General features: G+C 44.0%; 1 non-coding gene across 1 annotated transcript; it reads right to left on the reverse strand.

Annotated features, from left to right (window-relative positions):
• Window positions 1–8,151: 8,151 nt before the first annotated feature.
• On the reverse strand, window positions 8,152–8,223 carry TRNAE-UUC (transfer RNA glutamic acid (anticodon UUC)). The gene has a single exon. It is a non-coding gene; the product is annotated as a tRNA-Glu (tRNA).
• Between the last annotated feature and the right edge of the window lie 200 nt (window positions 8,224–8,423).

The following is an 8,423-nucleotide window of genomic DNA, read 5'->3' on the forward strand; positions in this document are numbered from 1 at the left end:
CATAAGGGTGTAAAGGAAGATCTTTTTTTAAATCGTTCTTTGGAGGACATCCCAAAGAAAGATAGGGTCCCAGCACTCTAAGAATACGTGCTCGATCGTTTCAGGTGTTTTACACAACAAACAATTCGCCGTCCATGGCACGAAGATCCCTTTATCATTCAGCCATGTTTTAACAGGGAGCGTATTAGTATGGAGTTTGAAAAAGAATGTTTTTAAACTCCTGACATAACGGGCATCCTATTAACTCGCTTTAAAACATCTTGCCCAGGGCCTCCACGGTGAAGTGACCGGTACAAAGGTACCGGCGGCGTCACATTAACCAGGTCTTTGCTCAATTTTTCTTCGTGACATTGCATAGGTACTCTGGGGAGAAACAAACATCCAACATCTTGCACGACAGAACAATCTCGCGAAAGTAGCCAGTCACAGCACCTTTCATGTTTTCGCATGACACTATTCTTCCAGGCAGCAGCCTCTGCAAGCGCACTTGCATAATCGTTCTTAGAAAGACATCACTTTGATCACGGAGGAAAATAAATCGCCAAACAACTTGACGCAAAACAGGTGTGCCAGACCAATCCCTCCGCTTTTGACAGTACGAAACAAATTCGTTCCGCTGGTTTTCTCCCATGTCGATGCCCAAATAAAAACAGCAAAAACATTTTTTTACGAATAGCTGTCCGCGATGCACACAATACATTCATAAGGTACCACAGCTTTGAAATCAGAAAAAACATTGCAAATAGAAGCACGAGAAAACATTGATAGTTGTCTTCCTTGCCACGCATCGGCTTTCTCTTTTGCTCTGGAAGTTTCTTCTATCCAGTGCAGACTGGGATACCGATAGCAATCTAACAGCCCGCCTAGGTACCGTGTTGTCAAGGTGGACCATCGCAGCCTACAGAACATGCCTTGAAAATAATGTATCAGCCTGCACTGAACAAGTCGCTAGCCTACAAAAACAATTGTCATCCCTGGAGTTAAGAATAGATGACTTAGAAAATCGGTCCGGAAGATCTAACCTCATCGTGTATGGCATGCCAGAAGATGAAGAAAACTCCGAATCCCTGGAACAGGCAGTGAACGAAAAGGTCATTAAGGATACTTTAAAGTTAGATGAGGTCTCAATCGAACGGATCCATAGACAAGGCAAACCGGAAGTAAACAAAACAAGGCCAATAATTTTAAAGCTGTTAGATTTCCGAGAGAAAACAAAAATTTTGCGAAGCTGTCACAAACTGAAGGGGAGCGACTATGTCATCAGCGAAGATTTTTCACCCCGTATTCGAGACATTAGGCGGAGATTGCCGTTAGATTGCTATCGGGATCCCAGTTTGCACTGGATAGAAGAAGCCAGGACACGGATACGCGCAACCTGCGTCCACGCCGCCCCCAGTGTCCAAAATAATCTTCGTAAATGTTAACGCACGAAGTATAATTAACAAGCTTGATCCCCTCGAATCGATAATATTAAATTTTGAGCCAGAATTCATCGCCATAACAGAAACTTGGTTAACCAAAGACGTCAGACTTTGAAATAACTCCCCCAAACTATGTAATTATTCGCAAAGATCGGCCAACACGAGGCGCAGGCGTTGCTCTGTTGATAAAAAAAAAATACCGTTCATTACCTTGCCGGACGTCGAAGGAGTTGAAGCAGTTTTTTGTAAACTTTCCCTTGTAGATACTACCATTACTGTGGGGTGCATCTATCGCTGTCCTTCTTCCGATCTGATTACAATGCAATCTTTGTACGCGCATATGCAGCAGCTTGTGAAGGGAAACAAGGTGTTATTACTGGGCGACTTCAATCTACCTGACATTAACTGGCACACACTACACCATCGATCACCTTGCGCCGATGTTCTTTTTGATATCATGCTTTCTTTCGATCTAACCCCGATAATAAACGAGCCTACGCGGGTACAAGGATCTAGCTCGAAGATTTTAGACCTAGTATTTCTTAGTAATCATTTGCTATCCATGAGGCAAAATCCGATGTGTCAGCCGGACTGTCAGACCACAAACTGGTCTATTTCGCTGTCCCATATAATGGTTCTCTACCTTCTTCACGATCAACAATAATGTATAAAGATTGCAGCAGAGCCATTGATACAGGCATCATTGATACACTATCACTCGAACTCTCATCCTTCCATCAACTTGCACACGATGCAAACACCAACATCGAATCCCTATGGCATAAATTTAAAACAGTTGTGTCATACTGTGTCACTAACTACGTACCATTGAAAACTAAAAGGACAAACAAACATAACCCCTGGATAACTCGAACCGTAATCCACGCAAAAAGAAATGTTCGACGACTCAGAAAGAGACAGAAAGACCATCCGTCACAGCGAACAGTTCTAAAACTCATTTCCGCTGTTGATGATTTGAAATGAAAAATGAAGAGGGCCAAGACATATTATTTTACACAAACACTTCCTAAATTTCTGGAGTTATATAAACCCTAAAAAAACATGGTGAAAGAATGGCATTGCCGGAGGATAACAGAAATGCAGCAACTACATTAAATAACTACGTCTGCTCCATCTTCACAACGGATAACGGTGAGCTACCAGGAATGAACTCTAGCGCAGGCGTGACAATCGAACCAGTAACGGTAACTGAACCCGGAGTGTTAAACCTTTTACTAAATCTGGACACTAAGAAAGCACCACGGCCTGATAACATCTCTAACATATTCCTACATAGATATGCGGAGTGGATAGCTAAATTCCTGGAACTTCTTTTCAACAAATCATTATCCACTTGCACCCTCCCTAGGGATTGGAAAACCGCCAAGATAACACCGATACACAAATCAGAAAATAAATCCGACCCTTCGAACTTCGAGACCTATATCACTAACGAGCACTGTATGCAAGTTATTAGAACATATTCTTTTAAAACACATAAACGCTTATCTTCAAGTAAATGACATTTTAACCCCGTGTCAACACGGCTTTCGTAAGGGTCTTTCTACTATTACTCAACTAGTCGAATTAACACATGACATAAACACAAGCATTGATAACCAGAAACAAGTTGACCTTATATTTTGAGACTTCTCGAAAGCAATTGAACGTGTGTCGCATACTAAACTTATTGCAATACTTCATCTTATTTTAGGAATTGGCCCTATTCTAAACTGAAATAAAGACTATCTTAGTAATCGCATGCAATTTGTTGAAATTAACGATGAGAAATCAGCGACAACTAAAGTTACATCGGGAGTACCCCAAGGAAGTGTCCTAGCACCAGTACTGTTCCTAATATTTATAAATGACCTACCTGCTTGTGTTTCACAGAATATTATACTTTTCGCAGATGACTGCGTCCTTTACAAGGAAATTAACTCATTTGATGATCATATAGTTTTAAATAACGCCTTTACACCAGTGTACCGGTGGTGTCAGGACTGGCAGATACACATCAATTTAAATAAATCTGTTCTTTTATCTATAGCTAGGAAAAAAACACACATCAGCTTTTCAATACACGCTGAATAATATTCATCTTGCATCTGTCCTTGAGCATAAGTACCTTGGTGTGACACTAACCTCTGTTTTCAGATGTGATTCATTAATATCATCACATCTAATGCAATAAAACAAGTCGTCTTCATTAACAGACGCCTTAAACTAGCACCCTCTGAAACAAAATTACTAGCATATAAAACTATTGTCAGACCAATTTTAGAATACGGCAACACCGTTTGGTTTCCCTTTACTAACAAGCTCATTAAAAAACTTGAAGGGCGCAGAGAAAGGCCCTAAGATGTGTATATAATAAACACTCCCTTACAGACTCACCAACACAATTACTAAAACGTGCAGAACTCCAAACCTCGGAGAACAGAGCAAAATTCGCAAGTCTTAAAATTATGTATCAGGTAATACACAACCAACTAAAAGTGCCCGCTACAAAATACATAACGACCACAAAAACTAGATCGAACCGCCACAACTTGACACACAATTTAAACGAGTTTCCATTCCGTACTGACGTATTCAAATATTCATTTCACCTCGAGCTACACGAAAATGGAACAATCTAAACATAGATATTACTAACAGCTCCTCATTAGATGCGTTCAGTGCCCTGGTTATAGATCACCTGCTTGTTTCCCAGTAGTTATTCTCATTTCCACACTTTTCTGCCCTGTTTATTTTTACCGTTTTGTTTGTGCCTAGATTGAAAATACAACACTAACCGTAGCAGACTTCCTTTTTTGGTATGCTTGTCATCATGTTTTCCGCCTTTTATTTGTACCTCAACCTCAATTCTCTAAACGATTTTGTAACTATTTTTGCCATATGTTATTGTTCGAATTGTTTACTTACCAACATGTGCACTACAACTGTATCATTCAGAGCCCTTCCTGTCACAGTCCATGATGGGACTTACAGTATCAAATAAAAAAAAAGATTAATTCTGCTATAGCGTCCCATTCACCGTGCCAGAACCCTGAGCTCTTTTCCCAATTTATCTTACATCCTGTATTATTACAGAATTTTTGCATGACACTAATCACTTCACAGATGCTCTCCCTATTTGAGGAAAACACTGCTATATCATCAGCATACGCCAGCCTTTTAATACCTGCTGACTGCAGCTTGTAACCCGTGTTGTGGTCGTTGTTTATGATCGATAAGCAAAGTGGTTCTAAATAAACTGCAAAAAGCAGGGGTGAAAGCGAGCAGCCCAGCCTAACCGATGAACGTACTGCGATGCTATCAGTGATATCTCCATTAACTGTAATTCTGGTCTTGCAGTTTCTGTAAGCCATTTTAGCACCCTCCTCAATCACACAACCAAGGTTACAGTGACCGAGGAAAGCAAAAAGAATTTCATGGGAAACCCGGTCAAAGGCCTTCGCCAAGTATAACTGCATCATAGCTAACTGACCATCAACCACGTCAACACATTCTAATATTGTTCTTGCAAGATGCGTATTTGTGGCGATGCTGCGACTTTTGATGCCACATGTGTGATGAGGCCCAACCATTTTGGTGATTACGGTCTGCATTCTTTTTGCTAAAATCTTCATGTACACTTTATAGTCAACGTTGGTGAGATCAATCGGACGATATGACCCACTCAACATTCGTTTCTCGGGGTCATCAGTCTTGGGGATTAAAACTATGTGGGAGGAAGAGAAGGCCATCGTAACTTTTTTTCGTTCATAGGCTTCCGTAACCACATGGAGCAAAAACAGGGCCACATGTTGTTTGAACGTTTGAAAGAAAACAGCATTTAGTCCGTCCGGCCCAGGTTCTTTCCCAGATGGTAGGTCCTCAATTGCGTTTTCTATCTCTTGCAAAGAAATAGGCAATTCTAGACGCGCTTTTGTTTCGTCATATAGTCTTTTCACCAGATTTAAAGAACCCCACTGAAAGCCGTCTACAGTCTCATGCATAATGCTAAGCAGCTGTTTGAAGTGGTCTTCTACAGCGCGTTGAATTTCGTTGGCATCTTTGGCGATGCGGCCTTCATATCTGATGCTTCGAATTTCTTTCTGGCAAGAGTATCTTTTTTCGTCTGATAGAGCTCTCTTTGTCGGCGCTTCGACGGCCCACAATTTTTCAGACCTTGACCGTATAACGGCTGCTCTGCACCTGACGGTATCTATTCTTTCTAGCTGACTTTTCAAGTTTTGTATTTCTGTAGCAAAGTTTCCCTGCTCAATACTTTCCATGCTTAGTAAACACTCAAGTTGTGCATTCAGTTCTCTTTCTTTTTCTTTCCCTTTGTAACGAATCAGAGTATTTTTTATATTTCTTTTATCTTCACCCATTTTTTGAAGCCATCCCATTCAGCTGCAAAACTGGTTGGGTACGCAGCAAGCGGCTTTTTAATCTATCTCGGTTGTAACTTCCGAAAGGAGCTCCTCATCGTCAAGAATTTTTGCGTTCATTTTCCATAGATGCCAGTTGGAGCTAGATTTTTTTTCTTCATCCCAAAAGTCGCTCTCACTAGGTAGTGGTCACTGAAAGACACAGGTTTCACAGCGTACGCAGAGCAGAGGGGCACATGATCGACTGCTACGTATATCCTGTCGAGTCTAGCGTGACTATCCCGCTGAAAGTGCGTGAATTCTGGCTGGTTTCCAGTGGAGAACACGCTGTCAACATCCTCAAGACTGTAATCATGCACTAATGTCTTCAGGAGTTTGGAGCTTTTGTCTCTTCGCGATCTGCGTTTCACTATGTCGACAGCTGTGCACACAAACTTGTTGTCACCGAATAAAAGCAAAATCTTGTCGTTCTGCAACCACGGCTCAAGAGCCTCAAAAAACAATTGACGCTCGCTTTCTAAATTAGGTGCATACAAACATACAACACGCCAACATAAATTCGAGAAAGTGAAATTAGTTATCAAAAGACGACCGCTTTCACAGGCATTGACTCGACGCTTATTCGTAACGAATTACGAATAAGTAGCAAGCATCCACCCGATGCACCAACGGAATGACATACAGACACACCAATGTATTTTTGAAACGAAGACACCATGCGTTCGTATGCTCTTGAGTCTGTCTTTAACTCTCGCAAAGCTACTATATCTATATTGTTATCCAAAAGGAGCCGATTAAGCTGGCATTGTCGCCTTCTAGCTCCTAGCTCTCTGACATTCAAAGTAGCTATGCGAAGTGGTGTCTTTAGCTTATGCGCCATACGTTAAAAGCGCCACCACTAGACGTACTTGCCCACCTTCGCAGTCACGTAGCCTTCCACGTTTGAAAATCCGGAGCGCACACATCCTACCAGCGAACCGCAGGGATACATTCGCAAGCATGTCCAGCCACTGCAACCCATTTCGCGCACATTCCCAGCTTGGATGTTAAGGCCGCTTGACGTTAGTCAGTTGAAAACCGACACACAGATCTTTCAGAGTACCACACAACTACGCATGCGGTTTCCCCGCATGCTGTGTTTCACCGATAAATTCGCCCGCGGTTTTAACATTGAACGTCTTATCCCAGGTGTTTTCGGCGGCGGCTCATCGCTGCCATCGCCAGACTGCTGCTTTTACCGACGCTCCATTCATGTGGGCGTTTCCCAGCCATTGACGCCGCCGTTTCCTAGCTGGCGTCCATGGCGTCAGTCCTCGGAGACTCCCCGCCTTCAGGTGTTTCGACGCAAATTTCGTCGTTTCTTTCTGTGAATCATGATCGTCTTCGGAGGAAGCATCAACGACTTTCTCACCAGCCTTATCATCACTGGCCGCCGTAACTTTCTGCTTCGTTAGAATCGTCAAGGAAGGCGCATCCTGTTTCACTTTCAGCCCTGCAGAACCAGCTGGTTCCTCCGCATCCGCCTCGTCCATTAGAAGCTCAGATGAGTCCTCACTTGTCCCGGGTCCAGCAATGCTTGCGTAAGTGAGTGCACACTGGCCATTTCGTGGCCGAACCGTCGACAAACTCCACAACGTGGAACCCGGCACTCTTTACGGATGTGGCCGGTACGCCGACAGCGGAGGCACAAGGGAGGCCTGCCAGGAACGACAATGGTCAACTCACCGCCGACGTTCAGCTGGTATGTCAGGTCGTCGAGTTTCACGCCAGCTTTCATCTTTAGGGTGACCAACCGTGTCGTTGAGCCCTTTTCTGTCATGCCATGTACCCGCCAGCGCTCCCGGGCAGTTTCCGAAACTTTTCCATACGGCGCGAAGGCTGCTCGCACCTCTTCGCACGCTGTGTAAAAGCCAGTGCAGCTTCAGGCACACGTCTTGATTCGCCGGGTCAGTCACCAGGCAGCGACGGTTTTTCACAAATAGCTCGCCGATGCCTGTAATCCGCTTTACCGCATCGGCATTCCTAAGAGTGATGCCCCATGCGTGACTCATGCGATACGCCCCCAGGCCGATGACGTCCGGGAGCAGCGAATGTTCCGCCTACGCGTCGCGGAAATTTTCCACACGGTACGGACGGGCCGCGACATCAGCATGCAAATAAACTATTTAAAACGAAACGCCCTGTAGGCAAGCCTGGTAGAACAACCTGGTATTCAATTTCCCTTTCCGCAGTCCTGTTACCGCGGCCAGACATGGCCGCCGAAGCCGCTCCTATGGAGCCCGTCATTATACGTCCGTTCACAAGCGTGCCTGGAAGCTGTGTCATCCATTGCACCATGAGACCGCACCTTCCGTCGCCGGGAATCGAACCCGGACCTCCTAGGTGAAAGCCAGGTATCCTAGCCACTAGACCACGCTGGAACGAGGGGAAGCGGTGCAAGCGGGTGCACAAGAAATGTCCAAGGCAGTTTAAGTGAGAAAAAGAAAAAAATGAAAAAAGCGCAGGTCTCATCGACATTTGAACTCAGATCGCTGGATTTAGAGTCCAATGTGCTAACCATTACACCATGCGACCTCGTTTCTTTTTATTGCCGGGCTTCGACAGAGTATACAAAAAAATT

Source organism: Amblyomma americanum, chromosome 1 (genome assembly GCF_052857255.1).
Source record: "Amblyomma americanum isolate KBUSLIRL-KWMA chromosome 1, ASM5285725v1, whole genome shotgun sequence".
Lineage (NCBI taxonomy): Eukaryota > Metazoa > Arthropoda > Arachnida > Ixodida > Ixodidae > Amblyomma > Amblyomma americanum.